Source organism: Protobothrops mucrosquamatus, unplaced genomic scaffold, assembly GCF_001527695.2.
Source record: "Protobothrops mucrosquamatus isolate PMUCROS unplaced genomic scaffold, P.Mucros_1.0 scaffold1305, whole genome shotgun sequence".
Lineage (NCBI taxonomy): Eukaryota > Metazoa > Chordata > Lepidosauria > Squamata > Viperidae > Protobothrops > Protobothrops mucrosquamatus.
This window is the reverse complement of record NW_015387506.1, coordinates 84092-89784: the sequence shown is the minus strand read 5'-3', so window position 1 is coordinate 89784 and position 5693 is coordinate 84092.

Below are 5693 nucleotides of genomic sequence, written 5' to 3'. Positions count from 1 at the left end.
CCCATCCGTGGGATGCAGGCAGCACACAAAACCATGCACTCTTCGGTCCTGGAAAAATCTTTCTCCATGGAACTGGACCCTGGTGCCCTAAAGGTTGGTGACCTCTGCTCCAGATAACTTAAGCTGAGAACTGTCAAACAAAAGACCATGTTAAATTTGCAATTCTGGCAATCAAGGCTCAAATGCATTCAAAAAGCACCTGTTGGTGAAAATGTGACCTAATATCACATAGTATGAAGTCTTTAGGTAGAAATAGTTGGTTACTGTAGGAGGAGTAGCAGAACATGGGAGCGGCGTTAAAATAGGGATTAGCCTAGAATCCCTACGTAGCCACTAGTGAAGTCCAACCTCCTTTGAATTCCACTGTCCCATATCTAAATCCAAGCAGCCGCTAACCATTAGTTGAGAAGATTCCTATGCATAGGCATGACTAGCAATAAATCAGTTTAATTAGACCTTCATGTGTGGACCTGGTCTTTCCCAGCTTGACAGTTACAAATCTAACAACATCCATAAAAGTGCATGCCATTTTTTCAAACATAGCAAGTTAGCTCCTCATGAACACTGAAGGAACAACTTATGAAGATAGGAAGAAGCTTCATATAAAACAACCATCTTGGGGACTGTGGCTTATTTACATCTAATATCACATTGATGGAAGAGAAGATTAAACCTGGAAACTGATTTTGAGTTCATTTACAGGTACTACCAAGAAGAAAGCAACAGTGAACCACTTCTGTCTTGACCCAAAAGCAACAACCTGGACACTTCCATGCAGTTACTAGGAGTCAAAGAAGGAAAACTTTGCCTTTACTTTCACACTTATTATGTTTTGGGGGTATTCAGTTAAGTATAACCTTTCTCTACTTTTTACAGTTAAACAGTACCTTGCTCCATAATAAACAGAAAGAACTGCCAAGGTACATCACTCACGGAGACTGTAATTGCCAGCCTTTTGTCCAATCTCTCAACAGAACTGCCTGACATCTCTTCAGGCTTAAAGGGGGAGAAAAACCAAGCTGGGACAAATGGCTGCAATTTCCAAAGCTAAAACATTGTTCAGTGTGCTAAAAACAAGAAAAATAAATCTAGCAAGCAGGTCTGAAGTTTAGCTCAACTAAGAAACAGAAATGTGCAGCCGCTGCAAAGAAGATATAAAATACATGAGACACACAAGAAACGTGCTAGTTTTGTCTATTTTCATACACCGTGGATTCATCTGTGAGAAAACGGATGTGCCGTATTGGGACAACAACAGGAGAAATAACCAATATGCCAAAATTGGCTTTCTAAATAAATTAATCCAGAATTATCTCTTAGCTATTTAATTCCTATACTCACCTTATACCCTCCCCAGTTTTCAATATAGACTTACATACTGTACCACTTTGCAATCAAATGTAATCCCCCAATGCAAAGCTTGAATATTATGATCATTTGTGGTGGGGGGAGGAAGTTAGGTGAGAGGAGGAGGAGGAGGAGGAGGAGGAGGAGGAGGAGGAGGAGGGAGGAGGAGGAGGAGGAGATCAAAACACTTCTCAACAGTTTATCCATATGGTTATTTTGGCAGAAAGATATATGGGGAAAGCAGGAAAAGGAATAGAATTTCTCAGGGATACCCAGTCTAAGGTGGTTGAGTGGGAAAATAATGTTGTCTTGCTAGTCAAAAGTCCTCCTCATTTGTTTCAAGCAACCGATAACTTAAAAATAGCATGCTAACATGAAGAAAGAAAAGAGAGAGAGACAGAGAAACTCATTATGAACTCTCCTGTCACCCGCCAAAAGAAAGATGTTTCTGAATCACAGATATTTATTTAGTGAGGCTAAAAGTCAGAGAATTTCAAGTAGGCCCTGTTAAAAGTAGAGGGTATGAAAGCTGTGATTTTTTTTTTTTTTAAGTCTACTTATCTGCTACAGACGGAGTTGATAAATTGAAGTGCATTCAGCAAGCTACTCAGTGAAGGGAAAGAAACAAATTTTCCAGTCTAGAAGTTTTAAACAGGCTATTGCTAGAAGGACTCATTTCTTTTGCTTTCTACAATGCTCCTCTTATTCGCAACAAATTGCTTCTAAGCAGCCGAGGCCTTTGAAAAGTATAGGGATATATGCCAAACTAAGAAGCTAATTTCTGGATCCAATTTAACCAATGACCATCTTCCACTAGCACATTTGGTTTTTTCAGATTTTATAAATAACGGTAACAAACCCAAGACTTTTATTTATGTCCAACAGCCATGCTGAATTCCTTTTTGTGAATGCCATGGCCTCCTTTGCCCTCATGTAGATTACTCTTTCGAAAGTAGCACAGATGTTGACTGGGGAATGTCAACTTTTGTCTCCATTAGGAACAACATTTGTTCCAGACCAGACGACTTATCAGTCCTAGCAAAGGGGCGCTGAATACACACAGATTTTCTCTCCTAAAAGAGGAGGTGTGCTTGGAAAGGTGTTCCTGGGGACAGACAATATTTTTTAAGTTTGCCACAAGTGAAGTCAACCAGTCAATCAGAATAGAGCTAGAAGGGACCTTGGAGGTCTTCTAGTCCAGCCCCCTGCTCAAGCAGGAGAACCTATACCAGTGATGGCGAACCTTTTAGAGACTGTGTGCCCAAACTGCAACCCAAAACCCACTTATGCATCGTCGAGTGCCGGGTGGGTGTGGCCAATTGGGTGGGCATGGCCCATTGGGTGGGCGTGGCTGCGGTGGTAACGGCAGACTGGGTGGGACTAAAAAGTTCAATCAATCAATTCCAACTTTGCAAGATCTTTTTTTTTCCCTGCAAGAAGTTGAAATTGACTGATTGAACCTTTTTTTTTTGCACACGGTGGTGGAGGCCTAAAGCGAAAAGGTTTTATAAAACCCAGCTGAAGGCCTAGGACTGGAGCGACAGCGCACGTGCCCACAGAGAGAGCTCTGCGTGCCGCCTCTGGCACCCGTGCCATAGGTTCGCCACTACTGACCTATACCATCTCAGACAAGTGACTGTCCAGTCTCCTCTTAAAAACCTCCAGTGATGCAGCGCTCACAATTTCTGGTGGCAAGCTGTTCCACTGATTAATTGTTCTCACTGTTAGGAAGTTTCTCTTTAATTCCAGGTTGCTTCTCTCCTTGATTAGTTTCCATCCATTGTTTCTTGTCCTGCCCTCTGGTGCTTTGGAGAATAAGTTGACCCCCTCTTCTTTGTTGCAGCCTCTCAAATATTGGAATACTGTTAATCATGTCACCCCTAGTCCTTCTTTTTTCTAGACTAGCCATACCCTACAACGGTTCTTCATATGTTTTAACCTCCAGGCCTTTAATCATCCCAACTGCTCTTCTCTGCACTTTTTCCAGAGCCTTAATTTTTATTTTTATTTTTTGTAATGTGGTAACCAAAACTGGATGCAGTATTCCAGATGTGGTCAATATTATGTGTATTGGTTACTGATAACTGCCAGGACTGTAAATAACAAGAACATAAATAAAATTTAAGGTAGATGAACACTGCAATTAATCAGTTAAAACTGTTAAAACAGTCTTTCTGTTAAAATCATCAGAGCTTAAAACAGTTCTCTCCAGAAAGTCTTTTAAAAAACCGAGCAAATTTCATAGCAATAAAAGTGTTAAAGAGGATGAGATGGACTAAAAAAAAAAAAAAAAACCCCGTCAGACTCTGGCAGATGAAAAAGAAGGTGAAAGAATATTCTGTAATTGGAAATACAGCTCAGAAGGTCTGTTATGATTAACTACGAGGTATATCTCAGTGCCTGAGCTCAGGGATATGCAGAATACTGCAGCTGAAAGCCACAAAGGCCGTTATAACCTAGCACAAATACTCGAATTCTCTGCCCTGCAGTACAAGGATTAAAATTCTAAACCTCTAAAGCTGTTTTCTGCTTCCAGCATGAACTGTGAAAAACATACATTTTTCAAGGTTGCAATTAATGTCCTTTGAGGTTTCCTCATCTGTGAATTCATAAAACCCACCTACCCTCCCCCCTCAAATGATGGCTTTGTTGTCCTTTCTCAATATGGGAGCCATGCCTTTGTTGTTGTTAGTTGCGAAGTCATGTCTGACCCATCGCGACCCCATGGACAACGTTCCTCCAGGTCTTCCTGTCCTCTACAATCTTCTGGAGTCCATTTAAGCTCACGCCTACTGCTTCAGGGACTCCATCCAGCCACCTCATTCTCTGCACTCCCCTTCTTCTATTGCCCTCCATTTTTCCCAGCATTAGGCTTTTCTCCAGTGAGTCCTTCCTTCTCATTAGGTGGCCAAAGTACTTGAGTTTTAATTTCAGGATCTGGCCTTCTAAAGAGCAGTCGGGGTTGATCTCCTCTAGGACTGCCTAACTTCAGTTATTCCTCCACTTATGACCACAGTTTGGGGCCAGGATTTCTGTTGTTAAACAAGGTGATTGTTAAGTGAATTGCACCCAATTTTACATTTTTTTTTTGCCACAGTTGTTAAGTGGGTGTTAAGTGAATCCAGCTTCCCCCATTGACTTTGCTTGAAGGAAGCCGATTGGGAAAGTCATAAATGGTGATCACATATTCAGCACGTATAGAACAAATGATTAATAGGTTAGCATAGGCTGCAGAAACATTTTGAGTAAAGTCTGAATCATCACTTCGTGGGTACTCCTCAGCGTAATTGAATTTCTCGTTGTATGCAGGTCCAACAAAAATAAGTAAGTGATTCCAGGACAAGTGGATCCAATTTAATAGTTACTCAGGTGTTTCCTGAACCCCAATATTAACTTCAGGTGTTATAAACAGTAGGAAACGTGGGAGAAAAAGAATCAGCCAAATATCATTCAGCTCATGACTTTTCATAAAATCAAGAGAAGAGGGGTAATATTATTTACCTGACAATAGATTTGTACCAGGTAGACAAGTTCCTTGGACTCGCAGCCATTTCTTGTTACTTCATTCTGTTCCTCGGGGAGTGAAAGCTATTCCGAAGGGAGGTTGGGGGGGGGGGGAGAGAAAGAGAGATACAGAAAGACTAGGTCAGTTAACAACGATAAGCCAAACCTCTATAAAAAATAGAACATTTAAATCCAACTTGCTTCAAAATGTATTTTCTATCAAAGAAACAACTATTATAATGTGGGCTGGTTGTTTTGGTTTTGGCTTAATAGATTGGAAACATTCTATACTCTGGTATAAATCCAAGAACATGCATCTTGCTACATCAAACTTCTTAAATAGCTAATACAGTTCAAGAAAGTTCAAATAACAACTTAAAATTCCTAATCAGCAGGGGGTTTTTAGTACTAGGTTCATAGAAACAGTTCCACAATCCCTCAATACTTAAGGCAATCCTCTATCTAGACACTTAATCATCTTTAAATAGTAAAACATTTCCAGATGCATATCTATATCTATATCTATCTATTTCTATCTATCTATCTCTATCTCTCTATCTCTAATCTGTATCTATATATCTATATCTAATCAATAGATATAGATATATAGATATATAGATATATAGATATATAGATATAGATATAGATATAGATAGATATAGAGAGATAGAGAGATATATAGATATATAATTTTCCAGAGACATGACTGAATAAAGCATTTCGGAAAACCATTTAAATTCATTGATTTCTCCTACAAAGTATCAGGCAAAATCTCCCCTAGCCTTTATACATTTGTGACATGCAGAAATGTGGGGATTTGTGTACCACAGGTAACCCTTGAT